Raw genomic sequence first — 22345 nt, 5'->3', positions numbered from 1 at the left:
CGGGTTTATGAAGCAACCTTCGCTGTCAACTCCCCAACAAAGCCCTGCCACACAACTGAGAGTAGTCGTGTGATGGGATGAAGACTGACAGTGTGTGTGTGTGTGTGTGTGTGCCATCATCTCTGACTATGTACCACGGTGTGCTGGAATAATGCCAAACATCTTAGATTTTATGTGAGTGGTGTTGGTGGTGGGGTGGGCTTGATTGACACACGGAAGCGTCTCTGGTGCTTCTGCCTGTGAGCATTCAAGACAGAGGAAAGTGTTCCTGCTGGGGTTCGCCTGGCAGCACAGAAGTAGGTTAACAGTAGCTCATCATGTTTACCATGGCAGCATAGTTGATAAGTAGGACATAAATGGTGCCATGCTGTAATACCATAGAGACTCTTCATGCTTCACTGGTGCAAGCTGCCCAGAATAAAGCAGCTGAGATCACTGAAACAATGAGGGGCAAACTATTCTCCTTCATTTCTTATTGAATGATGTGGGATTAATGAAATCTGTGCAGACATTCCCTCCCTGCCGGTGCTCCTGTTGTGACTAACCTAGGCTGGCACGAGGGTGGCTCCTCTTTATGCATGCAGCACAAGGATGTGCTGAGCTGTGTTTTATTATGGAAAATAAGAGCTGCGAGAGAGTAGCACTCCACCAGCTAATGCACGACTGGGACTTTACTAAAAGGCGGGCTACAAAAACCCTTGTCACTGTGTTTGAGGAGCCATAATGAGGTTTGTGTTCAGTAGACTAAAACTGATAAATATAAAACTGTTGGATGACTCAGGCAACTGCTTTATGGAGATAGTGCTTCTAGCTGGTTGTACCAGTTATACCTAAAAGTCAAGCTAAATTAGTAAAATGCTAATTGTGTATTAATTGAACTATGGGGAAATTAACATTAAAATTGTTGTGGTTAATGGCCAACACGGGACCAGTGGGGGAGGAAGTATTCAGATCACTTATTTAAACAAATGTACTAATACCACACAGCACAAATACTCTGTTACAAGCAAGTCCTGCATTCAAAATGTTATTTAATAAAAATATTAAAATGAAAGCAGTCAAACAAGCAGGATTGGAGATTGGTTGAGGGGAAGCTCATATTGTATATTTGTATTGTATATGCTGAGTACAGCATATAAGATTGCCTTTATAAGCAAAAATTAAATGAGCTTGTGTCGCATGTTAACTATTAATCAGAGCGAAACTGTGTTTTAGATAATCAATATGACAAAACAAAACATCACAATACTCAAGTGTATCAATATTTTCTTACATCCCTATAAAGAGGGCGTTTAATAGGCAGGAAAGATATGAAAATTCTATGGCTTTACATTAATGGAATTATAGGATTCAGCTTTTCTTTCATCCTAGAGACTAAATGTTGGGATATATCCCCCTCTTCTGCTTTAATGCTTTTTTAAATTTATCTGATGCAAGCCCCCCAACTTTATCATGCAATACCAAATAGCAGGGGACTCCTTTTAAATGCCTTAAAATGCAAAGCAACCATCATTTTTTTTAAATGAAAAATTATCAGCATAATCAGATATAAAAGACCAAGTAAAGCACCATAAAGATCAAAAGCAAATTCACACTTGTCTAGGTTGTAGAACGGTGTGAGCTAATTTGGTCACACAGGAGCACACGTTGTATAGAGGTTAGATAACAGCACCTCAGATCAGCTGTTTGCAATTAAATACTGAAAGCGCTCAGCAGACATTGTTAGATATGTACTCTACAAAACCTACTTGAATTATTGGTTAATTCTGTTTAGAAATTAAAGCCATCAGAAAATGAGCGAAGAAGGTTTAAGAGATTCTTTTCAACAGGCTTTTCAGCTTAGCCTTCGCTGTGATGTGAAGTGGCAAAGGAAAAGAGAAACTCACTCAAGGTCCCTCTTTGAATAGTCTCAGACTGCTGTGTTTTATAACTAAAAGAATGAGGAGACATCAAATGAGTCCTGTGTCAGCAGAATGTGGCCTGATTAAAGAGAAAATGATACTCTACTATAATTTATTCCACTGATGAAGATCTCGCAATGTAATATTCCACCACTGATATAGCAGGGTGCCGAGCCCTGAAGATTTTTGCATTTTCTCAAACCTCTCACATCTGCCCTTGAGTCGCCACGAACAGGGGGCTACATAAATAATGGAAATTATAATAATGTCAGCTAAATAAATATATAAAGCTTCCCTACTGTGGCACAATCATTTCTAAGTTGGACTGTGTGACAGATATGCTGACAGTGGGATTTTAGAGAAGTTGGGCATGTAGTGTCTCTTTTTTTATTCTGCTTTATTCCACCAAGCCCCATCCCCGATCGTCCTCCAAGTAAAGTGGAAAATGATTACGAGGTCATCGTTACTCTGCGCAAAAGCAAATATCAATGTTTCCTTTTAAATGTACAGTTCTCCTCCCTTTTTAATAGAATGGAAGGAATAAGTGAAAGTACAGGTCGTATTTAACTTCTCGTGTATTGTCGTGCAGTGTAGCACCTGGTCCCTGGAGGAACGTTGTCTCATTTCATTGCTCATTGTACTACTGTAAACAGCTGAAATGATAATAAAAAAACCTCTCGACTTGACTTTACTTGTCTTAATAAATGGAACCACTTGTCTTTTCCACCTGCACACTCGCTCCCCAAATGTTATCATTCTCCCACAATGCCCTTCACCTTGCTGTCACGGCATTGGAGAGGGAAGGGCTGCAGCGATACACGTGGTGCAGTGGAGCGGACTGTCGGCCCTGTCACAAAACGCCCCTGTGCTTCAGCAACATGCCGGAGCCTGAGGGGTCAGCAGAGATGACCTGTTTTCAGTCCTGCTGGTTAATCTTCAACGTGACTCAGGCTGCAGCAGAGGTCATCTATCAGCGCGCCAGTCTCCAGGCAATAAGCACCGCGATGAGGTCCACCACTGAATTATGCATGGAGGCTCAGCTGAGGACGGCTTCTATTACATATTACACCATTACGGCCACTCTAGCTAGGGGACAACTGGAAGGGGGCATCATCTAAGGATATGAAGCAAGATGTGGTACATGTTATAGCGTGTGGCATGTTGGCAGAAATATGATGAGTGTGTCTGAAGGTAGGAGGAGATCAGAAAGAAATACATATGGCATTAATGGGACGGCAATGTGAAAAATGAAGTGAAAAAGCTGCTTCACATCTATGGCTGTGATGTAGAAATACTGTATCTATTTCACAGAGGAGGCTGAATGTGACCAGTGAGTGGACAGGATCTGCATTTATTTATTTGCTTATACTGTCAAAATTGATGAAATAAACTAATGTTGAGATTTTCCAATCCTAGCATATGACCAGTTTGATTTGAGTTGTCTGATTCTCAGTGTCAGGTTATGAGAAAAAGGGGAGGGAGCAGCTTGTAGGTGTTTGGACTACAGAAAAGCAGCGAGAGAAATATCAAATCAACTCTAGCAGCAACTTTTGACCATTATTTACCCTGAGATGGTTTGCTGAGCAAGCTGTTCTTGAGAAAAGGCCTTCTTTATAGCCATAAAGTTACACTCATTTCCACCTGATAGCTGCCTGGTGCAGCGACAGTTTCCCACAATCGGCCACTGAGCAGGTTTTCTGGCTATTTTCTCAGCTGGTCTGGAGGTTCAGTCCAGTGACCCTTCAGCCTCTACCCCAGTTCCCCAGGGAATGGCTCTCACTAGTGTCAGGAACACAGAAACAAAGACCCGACACAGCAGTGGATATAACAGAAACAGAATAAAAATCATAATGTAATCACGACAAACAACACGAATGTTTCAGGAGGGATTCTAGCCTGAAATGTTTGCTCCCTTGTTTCCTGCCATTTGCGACAAAAACAAAAACATGACATTAAATGTTTGAGTGTGACTGCAATTTTTTTTCCAGCAATATGAATATCAGCAATCGTGTGCCTCAGCGGCAGAGTCCTCCACTCACAGCGCTCCTTTTCTCGGTTGACTCAAAGCCGAGATGCAGAGATTTTTGGGGCGCACCTGGCATTTTATATGCATGCGTTTACCCATGAGCGAGTGCGTGGGGGTCTGTCGGCTCAGTCGGGTAGGCCCAACTGCACTCACACACGCAAATACATATAGGAAAGTGCTAAATATTTCATGAGCTGTTGTTTATTTCAAAACATTTCTAAGCTGAACGTGGAAGAGTCCATTAACTCGGGCTAAATGGCAGACAGAAAGCCTGGCACTGGAAAAAGTGTGAGCAAAAAAGAAAAGAACAGATAGATAGCAAAGGCCTGTAGCTCATAGACAGCACAGCGAGGTCATGTCCTCAGAACTGTTTGTGGGAATTTGGTGGTTTTAACACCCTGTGAGGGAGGTTATACAAGTAAAATACATTTGGTTTTTTAAAAAGCTGACTGATACTTAAAAAAAATCTAAAAAGAAATTATATCAGACCTGCCATTCTGACATTTAGCAGGTTTTAATTTTAGACATGCAAAATGGTTTCTGAATGTGGCTGCCCCCAGATCTCAAGGGGTCCCAAAAGCCCAAGGTTGCCTGCATGTGAGTTGGTTTTGTGGAATTTGTCAATTACAAATTTCGGCAACAAAATCTGATGCCTGTGCCAAAATACAACATCAAATCAAATGCTGCACATTCCTAAATTATGTTTAATCAAACTTACACCAATTAAGTATTACACCAGCACAGCTGCATTGATTGTACTTGACCTCATGGAAACTTACAGTAGTACACACCATATATGTACACTGTACTGTGCACATGGCATAATTTTGACAAGGTTACCACAGGGTATAAAAGTCAAATATCTGCCAGCTTTCCTCGAAGAGTGTTGTGTATTCACAGAGCGAAACACCCCCTTCACTGAGCGCCAGCTATTTGAGCAGGGACGCCACTTGAGCACTGAAGGCAGCCCACCTCATTGCAACTTTGGGATTAAGTCTTGCACAAGTGGCTAAAGGTCTCAGAGAAGTTCTAGCCATGCGACCGCTGAGCTCGCTGCAGCTTGGCATTCAGTATCAGAACGAAGTACACAGCCTCTCCTTCAAGGTTATCTCTGTGGAGAATTCGCTGACAGCAGGATGCATGTGCACGCGCCCTCACACACGCACGTGCACTCACACGGTGACACAAAGATAGGCACCCACACACACAAAGTCAGTGGGACAAATACATCTGATCAGCCCGACGGGGGTGGGGTGGGTGTGGCCTGTTTGTGCTTTCAGTTTATGCAAACAAGTTTTTAATTGGGACAGAGGGACATATGATTAGCAGTAAAAAGCACCAATCATTCCTGTGTTTTATTGCTTTTTATGTCCAAATAAAAACGTGGGCTTGGGTGGGGGCTCCACCTGCCAGCCCAATCTGTCTCCTGATGAGTGAAGGTGGATCTTGGGGCTCAGTCGTGGTCAAGGACAGCATTGTAAATTCACCGTGTCAGTGAGGGTGATGAACTGGCTCTGCAACGGCGTACGTGCGAGCGTGTTTGAGAGAGAAGGGAAAAGAGCAAGAGTCAGTGCCATTCAAGCAGCTGAATGCATTGTGCCCAGAGCGTGATACACGCAGGACATTATGTGTCAGCGTGCGGGAGAGAGTCTCAGTGAGTGTTTATTCGGCGATAGAACGGTTGCAGAGAAATTGTGGAACTAAGCATCATTTCAAATTGATCATTTACTTTGTGTTCAGCGGTGTTCAGAAATATAATCTCCTGTGAAAGCCAGACAGTGCGCTACAAAGGCCGCTGACTGCCACTAGCATTTGCGAGAAACAGAAAAGGGGAAGCTCAAGGTCTGTGCTATTCATCTACCTTGAGCTATATTGCTGCTTGGATCCACACACACAGACACACACGCAGACACTTCCTTGTCTGTTCCAGTTTCTGTTCCTCGTAATGAGTCCCAATGACGGCTGACCTTTCATGCCCTGGGGTGCCAGGGATGAGCTGGAGAAGTGGGGCCAATGTTGGAGGGTGGAAGGGGGCCTGTGGTGACCCCATACAGAGGGTGCCAACCTTCATTCAGTCAGTTTAAAGAGGCCTAATGACTGACTGGATACACAAGAGAAAAGAGAGAGCGGAAAGAAGGAATAATAGCAGAAAATCAGCGGCCAGAGAGGGATGGAGATGAGGAGAAATAAAGAGGACAGGGAGAGAGAACAGATACTGTTGCACTGTGCTAAACTGTGATTTTTATCATCTGAATATGCGGCGAAGCATAATGTAATACGCCTGGATCCACTGAATATGGATTTTGCTCAGATTACAATCAGACCTTTGAAACTAGTCTTGGAAGTGGTCAGGCTCACGCCGTGATTACAATACTGCGTAAATTGGCTGCAATCCACAATGAGAGTTCCATAAAAGACTGAAAAAAGATCTTCTAAACATGAAGCATTTTACTTAATACATCCATAGGAGATATAAAAGGCATTCCAAGGGTAAGTGTGGATGCACAGCTGTGTGAACCAAAGACTCTTTGTGATCAGGTATCAAGAATCACAGCGAAATGGCCTAAAGCGTGACCACGGTCACAGTGACAGGACTGGCAGCAATGCAAAGGGAGAAAATCGGAAATGGCACCGCAGTGAGAACAGACAGCGAGGGAATGTGTGTGAGACTGAAGCCAGCAGTTAGGGGACACGAGCAAAAGTGGTAGACAGCGAGGAAAAATTGACTGTATCTCCTACTGCAATCTCCCAATAAAGGCCAAGATTGACGAGAACAGGGGGCTCGGCGGTCTCTTGTGCAATAAGTTACGTTTCCAACACGATAAGCAGCGCACACCACCCCTCAACACTCCCTACCTCACTCATCTTCTGCGACAGAATTTACGAGCAGCGGTTAACTCCCATTATACCCTAGCTCTGGGCAAAAGTAGCCCTCCCACCTGCCACAAGTCAAAGTGCCCTCTCCGAGGCCGAGGCTCGAATGATAAAGCAACAACTGGGGGAAAGAAAAGATGGAGAGGAGAGCTGTGGCAGGAGAGAGAGGCCAAGGCTGTAGCAATAGAGGAGGAAGACTAAGAACAAGGAGTGATAACAAACAGCGTGAGAACGCCCAAACAGCACAAACACCAAGAAGCAAAAACAGTCACAGACAAAGACAGAGGAGGAGGGGGGGGATAAAAAAAGCTGTAAGGTAGGAAAAGTGGGAGCCAGGGAGGTGGTAATCAGAAGAAAGATGGCGGCTGTAGACACAGACACAGGGGAGATGAAGAGCATTCCCTGAGGGGGCCCGAGTCCTGACTAATACAGAGAAGCAGTTCTATAAACAGCAGTAACACACATCTCCTACCGATTCATCGCTGTCTGCTACATTACCTCCATTCTCTTGTCTTCAACCCTTAGATCCTTTGCTCTGTGACCTTAAATCTCCACGCTGTGAAAACACGTCAGCAGTCAGAAGTGACATATTTATTCATTCTCTCTGCAGCCTTAAAGTCTTGTTTTTTTTGCAAGAGGGAAAAAATATCTGGCAGCTGCAGAGAGACAGTTGATTACATGGTAACTTTCTTCAAACAACCACCTTCCTCTTGAAATAAAGCTCCGTTCCATATATGTCGAAGGCATCTCGCATTTCTCTAAGAAGCATTAAAGCTGACTCCTGGTACCTCATTTCAATGCACTTCAATACATTTTAAGGCCGCAGATGCTGAAAGTGGCCCCGGTGGTTCGGTGACAGACAGGGTGAGACCTCCATCCAAGCAAGCAAGTCCCTCACTCTCAGCTCTTCTCTACGTCAACTTCACCCGGCATGTTTGCTTTTCCCCTTTGAGTTTCTTCCACATGCTCCAGTTTCCTCCCACACTCCAAAGACTTGCTTGAGAGTGGAAATGAAAACTGCATGCAGTGGTCTGTCTGTATTGGCCAAGTGATGGACTGATGACTGGCATGAATAAATGTTAGAGCGGCCTACGAATTTAATAATTGACAAGTTGAGATGGGTGTTTTTGTGCCATGCTCCTGCTTGACTGCTGTCCTCCTCTCAACTCTATTGCTGTATTCTGGTTGCCGGCTTCCTCTTAACTCCAATTCCTCTTCTTCATCTTTTCAGATTTTTGTTCGAGCTTGACATTAAAACCCAAACCCACTGGGACCTGCCTTGAACAGACTTGGGTAAGCTTGCACTGAATTTTTCATTTAATTGCTTCGCTTTGGGTCAGGTTTGTTTGAAAATGTTAAAATACTCTTCCCTTCATTTAATTATGAGAAATTTCTTGGCAATGTTGGGATTTAAGAGGCTTGGATATAACCAAGTTTGGGACACCTTGGACACTATTTCCAAATTAAGATCTCATTTTTGCAACTCATAACCTATGTTTACCAACCCTTTGTGTCCCTTTTCTTCCCCTCTCTTTAAGGAGACTTGCCTCTTTCCTGTCCCTCCACCACAGCAGGCTGCATGCGCCACAACACAAGTCATATTGACAGAACTCCTCGTCCCCGTCAGGTTGTGTTTTCTGCTTGGGGTCCGTACTTGTTCGTTTTGCCTGATTTCTCCTCTGTCTCTTCCACTCCGACTCTATGTCTGGCACTGTGTGTCTGCTCAGCCTATCAGCTTCCGCCTGGATGCTCCTTCCACTCGATGTGACCTGTTTGTAAGTCTTTTGTAGTTAATGTATAGATTGTGTTCCATGTGTAAACCCTCAAGTGGAAAGAATTTTTGTTATTTTTTTCTATTTTTTCTCTGAGATGCAGCAACAATGGTTGACATAATTTCATTTGGTCGGTTCAACAAGAGTTCATTCCAATGTTGTAGGAAAACAATCCTGTCATCAGGCTGAAGTGTTTCTGCTTTGCCGGAGACACTAATCACATTCACTACATTCAGCTTTGACTTGTTTGACTCGGATATACCATCGGTTGTTAGTGTAATGAAACTGACAATTACAGGCTACAGTGCAAACATTCCCGTCGTGGCTTTCCATAAACAGAGGCTTTTTTAGTGTAGTTGTTTGGGCTTGGCTCTAAATGGTTCGACTCTGCATTCCACCAGGGGAGAATAAAAACACTCAGTGAAAAAAAAAAAAAAAAAGAAATAAATAAAAGTCCTGCCTCACCTCAAGTTTTTTAAAATGCGATTAACAAGAAATACTGGCACACTGTCATCCCTGACCCCTGTGAACGGATCCTGAGAAAACAGCCTCCACACACCCTGCCACTAAGCAGGACCTGTTGCGCAAATCACATTAACTAAGAGCCAGATGAAAAAACCCAATACACAGCGTGCCAGGCTGTGCTAACACCAAGCTGATGCAATCACACCAACAAACACAATCCCACCCTTTAATACTCCATCCCTCACAGAGAAAGATGCAGAAATGAAATGTGCTGTAGGAACAGAGAATATTTCTTTCTAGCCCTTTTATCCAGTGCAGGCACCACTGAGGCCTTATTAATACTCAGTAAAGCCAGACCAGGAGTTTACACAACACGACTTTGTAAAAGCTGAAACTGGAGGGACAGCCTAAACACTTCAACTGCTGGCGGATCATTGTGATCCAACTGAGAGCAGCTGCATCCTTGTTTCAATAACACACCAACAACACCAACCCCCCTCCATTTGCGAGGATCAGTCGAGAGACAACCCATGGGGAAGACTCTGTCGCACTCGGATCTTTCATGTCTGCCATGTTGCACATCAGACATGATAGCAATGTTACACATATGTAATGTTACATGTGCGTCTTGTCAGTTAACGTAAACAACAGTCCTGATACTCATCCTGACAGCGCAGGGAAGTCCATCAATCTTCCTCTGGGGAACCAGTTTGTTGCTTATTCAGTTCCCTTGTGCAGTGATTGGACTTTCACCCCCTCAGTTGCTTGCAGCTCCTATTCTCTGAGTCTGTAACCAGCCACTGTGCACAGCTGTCATGTGTCTGGTGAAAGCGGTGTGACTGACATTCATTGTTTGAGACTGAATATGCATTTCTCCCTCCAGGACTGACGCATGCCAAATGAAGGACATTCCCCTGATTGATGACATCTATTTATAATAGAGCTCTCTTTTCGCTCTTGTAAAGACTTTCTCTCGATTTGTCTCAGTCTGCCATGCGGACCTCTGACAGGCCCAGAACGAGAATCCACCGTTGGGTAAACAGAGGGAACTGAACTTGAATGCGGAATCGTTAGTTACTGGAAAGCCCTCACAGTTACCTAACTTTCCATTAGGAGGGGAAAAAAAATTTCAGTGCAGAAATTATGCATGTGCACAGGGAAACGGGGAGGAGGAGGAGGAGTACTCCTGAGCACCAAGGTTAGATCGCAAACATAATCAATAATGCACTGCCTATTGTGTTTCGGCACTGCAGTCAGCTCAGCTCAGTTCCATTCAAGTGAATGCACAGTGCCGTACTGGCCAGGCCTGTGCCAAGCCAACAGTCCAGATGAAAGATGGGTCTTCTACAAGGCAATGACAGTAGAAACAGCAAGGAAGGGGAAGAAGAGATGATGGCCTGAGCAGATGAGGGGGAACGTGGGCGGGCTTGGAAGGAGAATGAGGCACAGAGGGAATGCCTGGTTGCCACTGCTGCAGATGTTGTTTGTGAGACTTCACACAAAGCTGCACTCCATCCGCAAATCCACCAGAAGGGGTAGAGACTCCGGCTCTCAGCTGAGGCACTAGATAGTAAAATAATGATGATGACGATAAAAACACTACTATCTGCACTAGCACACTGACAGTATGATGCATACTTCATTTGACACATTTTTTAATTGACACAAACAACTAAAACAAGTCTTCCTTGTGCCTGTATTTGCACTCCTTTTCCAGTTCTCTTGCCGTGGCTCACAACATTTTTCCCTGCTGGAGCGGGTCGACTATAGCCAAGCCAAGCAACGAAATGTTTCCTCAAGGGCTGATCTGCCCCTCAGACATCATCAATGGTTTCAGCTTCAACTCAAACCAAAACACTTGCAGGTAAAACTGCATTTGCGTCCTCTCTATTTGGTCCGTCATACTAATCACTGTTTATGAGCCCTTTGAGAACGCTTATTACTGTACATGCAACATCCTTATCCACACATTTATTACCACATGACAACGCCCAAGAGATACTCCCATACTTTTCCTGTTGACCATGCAATAGGAATAGTGACTAACATGCCATTCCAACTTATTGCTGTTATATTACCTGGTAATGCAGATGGCTTGTGTGTCTCCCTCTGAATTATTGATCTCATGTGTAAAGTAAACGCAATAAAGGGACTTGATAATGTCTCTCTGACACAGTGCACAGGATATGAGTGCATGTAGATAAGTAATCATAGATAAACACAGAACATCTGGAAACTATTAAACACACGAGATCATGGAAACTGAAATGCGTTCACATTTTTTTTTGATGTATTTTGAGATAAAAGTGAGTATTATTTGATTGTGTTGGAAGATCCTGAGCTAAGACATTTGCCTTCTCTGATTCAAACAGCCGCTTGGTTTAGAAATTCTAATCACATTCTTGTGAATAAATGATCTTGGAGAACCAAATAAACCTATGAGGTACATTTTGTACAAAGTACGCATTGATCTTAACACTGCTCAGCTAGCATTGATCTAATGCCAGGTCTGCGAACGGGCAATGTGCTAGGTGGATCCTGTGTGCTTGTGTGGGAGGCGGTAATGGTCTGGTTTGGTCTCAGTCTGTCCGGAGGTAGACCCCCCCCCACACACAACGCTCCCTTCTTGCCTCAATCTGTCGGATCTGATCCTCCCAGTGTGTCCTCTGTGGTGCCTGCTTCTGTTCCCCTTCCTGTCGGTGAGCTGAGGGCCAGCAGAGGAGAACGAGCTTCCAGCATCTTGGCCTGGTAGCCTGGCTCCCCACAGCCTAGTCATTACTGCTGGCTAACAAGCAGAGAGCGAGGGACGTCTGTGGCTGCTCTTCCCCTTAACTAACAAAGAGAAAGACCTCACGGGTAACTGTGGTAGCAGCAGCACAGAGGCACAGGCTCATGCTGGAGCCATAATAGTGCTTTCTCATTATACGCTGTCTCTTGGGGGGAAAAAAAGATGTACATGCCGCTACAGGTCCTTTCAACTAGCACTGTGGGACTACAGGGGTAGAAAGGAAGGAACATTATGTGCGCGACCTGTCACATGCCAGTGCCTTGAATTACCGTCACATAGTGACGCTTGTGTGTGTATGTGTGTACAGGCATGTGTTCTATGTTGTCCTCATGTGCGCTCCGCTGGATGTTTACATGCTTCCTTAATGTCATCTTTTATTTTTGTTGGTGCAAGGGACGTTAGATTTGACTTGATTTGATTTGATTCCGGTGGTTCCATCAGAGCCAGAGGCGACACAGGGCGAAGGCAGGACTCACAGAGCCCATGCATACACGAGGGTACATGGCTCAAACCAAAGCGCTCCCGCACAGTCTTAAAAAAATATATCATCTCAAACACAGAAACACACAGAGGCACAAGCTGCTTTCTTTAAGGCCCACAAACTTGTGGGATACACAGCGTTTCCCAATAGTTGGCAGTTGACATCAGAGACGGGGGATGAGGCGTGGGATATGTTTATTAATGATTTGTAAAATACTCTTATATCCTCGGCCCACCGCTTGGTTGACAGTTGTTTTCATCAATTTTCAGTGGTGCGTCCATATTGAAGTGGGCTGTATTTTGGCCCTATTTTTTTGTTGACATTTCATTTAGCCAACTTAATATCTCATCTATGCGCAGGCACGAAAAGTCTCTCAGTCTATTATAAGCTGATCAGTCTAGAGTTTCTAACTTGCTCAAATTTACTCATGATCATTGCCAGCTTTGTGAAACAAATATACAGTCAATTATCTGCATAGCATCTTGCACGGGATATGGTTCAGATGTAGTCACTGTGTTGAATATACAGCCTAGTGACAGCTCTCTCCTCACAGGAGATGAACAAAATACCAAACAAAATCCGTGTCTAAAATTCTATTGCAACCCAGTGCAACACCCTGCAACATATCTACTTTTGTGAAGGTTACAGTATATTTTTTTGTTGTTGTATTGGATTGGATTACATTATGATGTCAGTGTTTTCATTATTTTTCGATTTAACAGAAACACCTTATTGTAATGCAATACACTGTTAGGTGTTATTTTTTTCCCCATTGGACAAAATAACAGAAGCACCACACAGTACAACAAACTGTCTTGACCTCAAAACTGAATGCAGAGTTGGATCAAAATCTCTCTGGCACAAAATGAAAAAAGTTACAGTAGTATTTATTACAAGGCTATTGCATTGGATTGCATTACAGTTAACAAGGGTTAATGTAACTGTGTCCACCCCCTGCATCTTGCATCATAAGTACAATGTATTATGATGACTGTAGTTCAGTTAGTTATTTTTTTTTACTGAATCTTATTATCTGCACAGATTTTCATGGAAAAATACAGCCAGAGCTGCTTCAAGTCACAAATGCTGCATAAAAAGGCAGATCCAATTCCTTCTACTTGAGATGCATGTTTCTTGGTTGTTAGAACAAAATTTTGATGTTTGGATTTGGCTAAAGGTGCTGAAAAAGAAGCGATGGTTTAAAATTACAACCAAACAAAAAGTAGTGTGCTGCACAGTAACAAATTAAAACTCTTCTAAAACCACTTCAGCATTTCTACCTACACTAACCAACAAGACAAAGGCAGCTGCTTGCAAGCATTTTTCTTGTGTTCATTATAAATGCACAACATTCAGCTTCAGTTTTTTCTGCCACAGAGCAATCAGTGTGCACAGTTGCTGAATAAAGCCTGAAAATACCAAACCATACCCAAAATTTAGCTGCTTAACAGCTGCTGTTCCCTTCCTAGTTCCTTCAGTTGCTCATACACCAGTGATACACAGTAGACACCAGTTACCGCCTCACAATCCGGACATGCTCCCCCATATGTACTCAGGTCACGCAGCTGATCTTTGACAGGTTGCACACCGAGGCTTGTGCAGAGCTGCCCTGAGACCAGAGCTCTGACCCTTGGTAATGGGTCTCAGGGGGTGGGGACGTTGAGGGGGGGGCGGTTATTCTCCTCTGTACAGTGGTAAACTGGCTTGCTAATCCACTGAGACTCACTCCCCCACATTGCAACCTCTCATCACCTTCCCTCCCTCATCCACCCTCCACTGCAATGAAGCAAAGTGACGCTGTTGCCAAGGTTACTTGGGGATGGGAGGGTGTGGGGTTAGGAGGTACAGATGAGGTGGTTTGTTATCTGCCTACACGCCTGATGTGACACGAATTATGATTGCGTCCTGGTGGTATGGATGGTGATGGATTGATGGAGGTATAGGAATTTGGTACTGGCAGATGCATAAAGGAGGAGTAAATATGTACGTTTCTGAGAAATTGCAAATATATCTGTGTGTGTGTGTGTGTGTGTGGTGTGTGTTGATGTGTGCATATCTAAGCAGAGCAGAGGTTGGTGAAGCTTAGCCGACTCTGTGGAATGTAAACTAGCCACTGCAGCACTCCTGCCTGGCCTCAGTCAGAAGCTGCCCCACCAGGGATCCAGCATGCTGTTCGAAGACCCCCCCCTTTTCCTTCCCTCGCACAGCCCAGCATCCAGCACAAAGGGCCTTTCCTGTTTAGAACTGCTCACCTAGCACCCACCTTGTGTTCCAGTTGCTACAATGATTTGCTCGCATTGTCTCCACTTGCAAGCAGGTGCGGATAAGTAGAGTTTGAACAAAAAGTGAGCAGTCGCTTACCACGCATTATCATTTCACAGCTATTTTATACCTGCGCCTCGCACAGCCGCAGCCATCTCGCCAGATGACTGCCCTAGGGAGGGTTCAGTGCTTGAATCTAATCTGATGACAAATGATTCGATTAGCTTGGCCACTGATTAACCTCTTCCTCCGCGTTCAGTGCACATATAGCTGAGCAAGTCTCATTTCTTACCCCCCACCCTCCTCCTCACCCTCCCTTCACTGGATGTACCTCTACAAATGTCAGTGTTGGCTGCACGTGTCACTGACTTGATACATAGTGTTGTCCTGCGTGTGTGTGTGTCTAACAGTGGCTCCGCTGCACCCATGGCTCACCAGCCATCTGCAGCCCACTGAGGGACACACAATGATGACGGCTGAGTCACCCATTAGCCCAAATTAGAGCCATCCTTCCACCATTCAAGACAGGGCCGCAGGCAATGCCACGCAGTCAAGGCCATTACGGAAAACACGCGCTGAGCTGATTTTGCTCTACAAATACCATTAGCTGGTGCCCCAAGATTATAAATATCCGAACTCCCAATCTGACGAAGAAAATGGGTTCGGATGGGGAACCGTGTTACGAAAATCCTGCATCAATGTCATGGACTTCTTCACTCGTTGCCAGAGGGCAGAGAGAGAAGGGTAATGGCTATGACAAGATGAAGGAGCAAAGAAAAACAGCAGCAGTGAGAGAGGGTGTACATGGACAGCGACGGTTGTTGCTGGGGGAGTTTTGTGAGGAAGCTGCGTTAGAGACTGATGTTGCGAAGATAAAAAATAAAACTTTGTGTTTAGCAGAGACACCCCCCCTCCCCCCGCCCCCCCGGTCAAAACAGTTCCATACACAGCAGCTTTACATTACTTTAACACCTCACTGTTATCACTGTTAGAAATCTACGATAAAAAAGAATTGAAAGTTTAGAGCTTTAAATAAGCACTCTGCAAAATGGCTGCAAAAATGTCGGGCCATGCTGTTCAAATGGCCTTGGTTTGGTAAACAACTGTCCTGCATGTGGTCCAATTTGTCAAAACAACATAGCCACTTCAGGCCTGGGGAAATTGCCATTTTGCCCATACAACCTATTCCAATCCACTCATGTTTCTGTTTTGCCACAAACGCACCCCAACCCACCCGCCTCTTTCACCATTTCCTTTACTTGAGGCTTCCTGTCGTATGCCATCAACTGTTGCCTAGCAACTAAATATTCACCCTGCAGAAATCGGCTGGATTATTATTTCTTTCCAAGTTTCACATTCTGAGAGGGAAAAAAAAGATATCTTTGTGATTTCAAGTTTACAAACCCAGTGGTGCCCGAGCAGTATTATGTGCTTCAAAGGAAATGCACAACCCCCTGTCACATCTGTAGAGGGAAACAGTGGCAGAGAGACCACAGACATTTCAGGACATATGTGTGGATTATAATAGTGTTAATAACGACTGATGCACAGATCAACTGGCGAGGGCCAGGAACCGGTCAGTTTCCGCGCTTTCGTCCCAGACCAGAAACCAGCCAATCCGTATCTCAGATTCCAAGTCACTCTGTTTTACACATGCGCCACACGTCTTGCGCACAGCGCTGCAGGCAGGAACTCGAAACCGCATGGTAATGCTGCATTCAATTTGTACTCGTAAGACGTAACTCAGGACCTGGAATGACATCATGTCCGAGTCGGATGCCTTTTATTTGCCACAACACAAGACAGCTCGTTTGTAACGTTATTCAGACATCGTTGTTATAGCAACATCGACCAGTTACAAGCAACACCAGCTGATAAACAACACATTACGCGCCTAACAAGACCACAGCTACATGGCTATAGGCAAAAGAAAGGCAGTGGTGTGTATATGGCTGGAGAGGCGAGTGATGGCATGTGGGCACTGATGCGGAAGTGTACGCAGAGTTAGCCATAAGTTTGAGTTGACTGTAAATGTCCAGTGCAAGTCACAGTCAGTTGGTAAATAAAAGCTATGACTTCTCAAGACCAAGCAAAGCTCCCGTGTGCTGTTTCACCACTGTTTGTAAAGTGAAGGGGTTCGCCCCAAAGCAGAAGTTAGCTTCAGCCCGGGAGGAAAATCCCACCTGTTCCCTGACCACAGCCTGGAAACTAAACCCCGGAATTGGCCAAGAAAACTGCAATCGATGCACCTCTATTAATAACCGCTGAAATCTGCAAATGTACCAGGTGTTAACACATTACAGATGATCTGCTCTGCATGTGATGATGTCACACGAATACAAAACAGAGACGAGATTTAAACTTGCAGGAGTTTTGTTTTTAAATGGACAGAAAATTTGGAGACACAGAAGTCAGTTTCTGGAAGAGATCTGAAAGTGTTAAGATCTGAAAGTTCCAAGCAATAGTTAAAAAGTTCACCAACTGGATTTGACTTCTTCTTGTCTGTTTGTTAAAGCAGTATTGAAGTACATGCTATCCCAGTTAGAAAACTTTTAATTTCTACTACATTTATGATACTTTCATTTTTCAACTGACTTGCTATGTATCAAAACAAATGCTCAGGCAATGAGAGTATTTTCCCCCTTGAAGACTGAGCGTGTGGCTGTGGCTTGCTGGCAGTGTGGGCTGAACTCTGGGCTCCCAGTAATAAGTCTATTTATTCAAAACAACAAAAGGCCTTCTGTGATATATACCATAGGGTGGGGGACTCACAATACACAGTCAACATTGTGATAGTGTAATCAGAATGTGTATCTGACCACTGCAGGATGGGTCTCATGCCAGAGGCCACAATGCTACCGATTTAAAAGAGCTTTTTCATGCTGATTGTTAACTCAGAGATTTGTATGAAAAACAGTGATGGCTCTTTTGTTACTCAGCAGAAGAGCATGTTTCTTTACTACTATAATGTTTATTTAATAACACCTACGGGGGCTTTATTTTTGCCATAGGCACAACAGTAACGCGGCTCCATACAAAGCAGAAACAGACTATTACAGACATAATGTATCGTCAGATATAATGAAGCATAAACATAGTGAGAGCGTATTTTATCTTCAGAAATGCATATGCAATGAGAGTTTCTTTAGAATCAGACACATTTAAGTAAGGGTGATTACAACTTTGAGGGTACAAATTATACGATAAAGCAAACTAATTATTAATTAATATACACAAATTATTCATTTGAGGCTATGAATCACAAATTTAGACACACAAACTGCAAATAACTTTAGCAACATCTGCTGGGCTCTGGGAAATGAAAACGTTCTGACGCTGAATTGGAATTTTCAAGTGTTGTCTGAAGAACCTGGTGGAGGCCAAAACGTATCGGTCTTAGCTATAAACTTGCTGTCGATACTACAAATTTTGCGAGGAAAAAGGTGGCATATCACTGACATTTTAGAGAATCAATCTCTCTCTCTCTACATGCCAACTGGGATGTACTTGAATCCATCTTTTCAGTAAAATTGATTGTACAGCTTCTATAAAAGGACTTAATGATCCATAGGAGAGTTCTGACACTTGCAGTGGATGCATTTGCACAGCCAACCATTGTGACAATGCAGTGTACCAACACAGACAACTAGAGGGGCCTGTTCTTCTTCTTCTTCTGTTTTAATAATTAATGATGTTCTTCTGAGACCTAAATGAGTCTGCTTATCTGATGTCAGCTGTATGCATGGCTGCTTAATAGGGACATGCTCCATCAGTTGTACGCAAAAATATGAAAATGACCTATTGAAGAGCAGGTTTGGGGCAAGAAAGCAGATCAACAAGAAAGAAAGGATGTCAGAAGTTCACATCAGGCTTCCCAATAATGTTATCATATATTACTAGTGATGATAACCGTAATATTAAAAAAATGAAATAATTATGTTCTCTTAAAAAACACATATGACAATATCATGCAAATAATCCATTGCAGACGTTATGCCTGGTGGATCCCTTGAGACAAGACACACATTAGCAATAAACATGACACCAGAGATGTCAAGATAATATTGTTGTGAATTCTTTTGCAGTGATAATGTGAAATCTGATAATGTGACAGCCCTACAAGGATGCCAACTGCTCATGGAGGACATACCTTATGCTCTTCAGCTCCTGGATAAATATGGAAGTCAGCAAGCCAGCACCACTGAGGGCGTGAGGGGAAAAAAACCAAAACAAATATGGCCACATCAATTGGTGGCTGTTACAGAGGCCCTCCTGTATTTTCACTTATTCAAATATTTATCTGAATTCACACTTGGCTTAATTTGATGAGAGCAACCCAGTCTTGAATGGCTCTGGATGCAAAATGGTAATTACTTTTAAACCAAGCTGGAATAATGAACTTGTTAGCATGCTCAGCCTACTGGAATTCATTATCCCGTTCGATGCTGCACTCCTGATGGAGCGAAACCAAAGTGCTCCAAGGGAACTCTGAATCAAACAGACATGTTGGCTGTGACATGTCCAGCAGTCACTTCAAAACACTCATGTACTTACAGTAGAGGCACATACATCAACTCATTTAATGAGCCCAATCGTTTTGTCTCTGCTTCCTCGTGCCTCATGTGATTGCACACGGACTCTTCACGGAAAAACATGATCTGTGCTGATCTGCATGATCTGATCAAGGGAAGGCGAAAAAAAAGAGAAAATCTTAACTTAGCCTTTTGAAAGAATGTGAGTGCATGACAGTTTCAAACCTACAAACAGGACTTGATAAAGGCTGTTAATATCAATGTCACAAATAACCGAAAAAGTTTTCTTTTTCATTAAATGGAGGGAAGGCAGCCGTTTGACTGGAACGAGAACTATTTTTGAAGCAGTTAAGTGCTGTCTGGGGAATATCATGCTTGGCTAAAAGGACATTTCCAGCCTGATTTGAGGGGTTGTTCATATTTTAGATTTTCTGTTAATGTAAAATTAAGTTTAAACTGAAACATAAAATCAGTTTTCACCAAATCTCTTCAGTGCTATTCAATCCCGGTTGTAAAAGAAAATAACCCTCGAGGCTTTGAATTTCAGTAATCCATCTCAAAACTGCACCAAGCTTTAAACTTGGACATTTTGAAAAAAAGAGGCACATTTGAGAACAATGCAAGAGTTGCAACGGGACAGGAGGAAGTGCCTCTCTTCCTCTTTCTGTTTCTTTCTTCTAAAGATAACTTTTTGTGGTTATCTTAAAGGTTTAATCCTGTTTAGGACAAACCAGAGACATGCTTTCACAAACTACAGCTGGCAAAAGTAATGCCTGATTTCATATAAGCAACTCCACAAATAACCCAAAACTATTGAAGTGAAACTGTCTGTCAAGAAGTTATCCTGGCTCTTATCATTTAAATGAAGCAAAGTGCGCTGCACTCTTTCCCTGCTTTGCACAGTCTTGTTTTCTTCACGGTCTTCCCTACCAGCTGGGTCAAGGACAGATCAGGGGCAAACACGCCTCCAGTCAGCATTTGTCCTTTTTATCTGAGGAAAATGCTTGCAGGCACTCTGCCTGTTTGTCCAGCGTTTGAGTCAATCACACTACCAAACAGGCTTACAATCAATGCACACATTGCTGATTACATTTCAGATGGGTGTTTGGGAGGTAAACATTTGAATGACAGTACAAACAGACAGTACTGTGACAGACACTGCTTTGTGTCTTGCCAAGTCTGTCACATGCCACCGAATGTAGATTCACAATCACATTCTTCTGCCATGATGCAGTGATGCCGTTTCCTTGTAGGGACTGCTATTTATGCAACAATGGTTCACTCTAATGTTGGCAGTTTACAACTATGAACTAATTCTATCATTGCCCTCTGCGGGTACAAGCACTACAGTGGCTAAACACCTAAAATCTGTAAAACATAACACCGGTTTTACCAGTATAATTCAGCAGCTGGAAGTAAGGGAGCTTTATTTGGGCTGTAGTGTGTGTGGTGACAGCTAAAGAGATTTTCCCGACCAAAGCGTTTAATGGAAGCAGCTGGGCAGCATGTGGGTTAATGTAATGGCTTTGCATGTTGAGCAGAAGTGGTGCTAGGCTCAGGCTATCAGAGAGCCATCGACGGAGCAGAGCCGCCGCTCCATCTCTCTCACGCTCAGTCTCGCTGGTCCCGTATCTCCTGCTCTCCTTTTTCACTCCCCTCTAAGCACCCATCAATTGAGGCAGTGAAGCCATCAGTGCCCACGCTTAGCCTGCCTGTCTCATTGCTTGGACAGACTTGTGTGTGTGTGCCCGTGTGTGTATGTGTGTGTGTGAGAGCTTTGGTGTTTGAGGGTGCTTGTGTGTGGAGGCCCTTGATTGGACTCTACAGCAGAGGCTGGATCATTAATGAGCACTGTCTGTCACAATCCCAGTCCTCTTTGCAGATCTCTTACCCATCACTCTGGGCTATGGATCAGTGTGGCCTGATCTAAATGGGCTCCTTTTTTTTCCCCTCTCCGCAGCCTGCTCTGCTGGCTGGGGATCACTGAGATCAGTGAAGGCATCTAATCCTCGCCCCCCTGCCCAACTACCTTAAGTTACAGCTACCTCATGTTTTTCAAGTCAAAATCAGGTCCAAAGAGAACTGGCTGTTGTATCTGGATCATTCTGTGAGATTTAAACACCACTCCTCAGGAAGATACACCTCAGTAATACAGCGTGGGCTTATAGGTTTTTGAGTTTTGAAAATGACACTGAACAAAAGCACCTACTTGTACTTTAATAATCTAACACAACACAGTTTGCACTCTTTGTGCCCATTTGCCACCCAAGGATTTTAAGTTAACATCAGTATTAAGACAGGAAACATTCCAGCACTAACTTCTATTTATCTGATGAAATAATATCTCAAATTCTCAAATACTTAAAAAATTCTCAAGCATAAAAATGCTTTGGGGTAGCAATGACCCACTTATATTTCACTACGATGGTGTTTCCCTGTGTTACCAGAAAAGCCTTGTGTGTCCTAATATGTAACCTAAACTGTAACTGCATTTAAAAATGGTAGCTGAAAATCTTTATTGTATTTTATTTTTTCATTTCATTGATGCGCATGCGTTCTGACCGAAGAGCAAGTTTTGGAGCGCAACCAAATTCTATGCTGGAGCATGAACAGAAAAACTTCATGAACAAGTTAAGAATGCACAATTGTGGACTGTCAAATTCAGCAAAACTTGAGCTCAGTCTGTAGAACAACAGCACATACCCAAGAAGGACCCATCCTCATAATGTCAATCTGAGAAACATCCTTCCATCCTTCCACTCCACATTTGGAAACGGTGCTCATTATGAATATGCAAGGTTAGAGCAGAAGCAGGCTTTTGTCCTCACTCCCATGTTTTATTTAATGAGCCTGGGGTTGGTTTGACTTTATTTGCATGTGCTTGTTATAGAACCACACAGTGCCACTGCTCATGCCCACACACTCCCCAATATAGGGACATTTTGATTCCATTTTTCGCTTGACTTGCCTGTCAGTTTACGCAAGCAGAAGGACCATGACTCAATTTTCCACCAAGGAGGATGTTGAGGCTTTCATTTGTGTGCCCTTTTGCATCAGGGATGGAGGTTCTGCTGCTTCGAAGTGTACGTGTGAGCAATGAGCATATGGACGCGTCTGATCTGAGGTGTGCTGTTTGAAGCTCAGTATGTGAGGAAGCAGCGGCACCCCTGTGAGTGAAAGCTCTGAAGAGAATACTGCTGATGTGGTCCTGCTCTCCGACAACAGCCAGATACTACCAAGCGAG

At 43.6% G+C, this 22345-nt stretch overlaps 1 protein-coding gene across 1 annotated transcript in view; it reads right to left on the bottom strand.

Moving 5' to 3' along the window:
* fut8b (fucosyltransferase 8b (alpha (1,6) fucosyltransferase)) overlaps positions 1 to 22345 on the bottom strand; it is an 87038-nt gene that overhangs the window by 44252 nt on the left and 20441 nt on the right. The gene's annotated exons all lie outside the window — the stretch shown is intronic.

Source organism: Scatophagus argus, chromosome 19 (assembly GCF_020382885.2).
Source record: "Scatophagus argus isolate fScaArg1 chromosome 19, fScaArg1.pri, whole genome shotgun sequence".
In the NCBI taxonomy this organism is placed as follows: Eukaryota; Metazoa; Chordata; class Actinopteri; family Scatophagidae; genus Scatophagus; species Scatophagus argus.
Note: the sequence above shows the minus strand (reverse complement) of the source record. Positions and strands in the feature narration are given on the sequence as shown.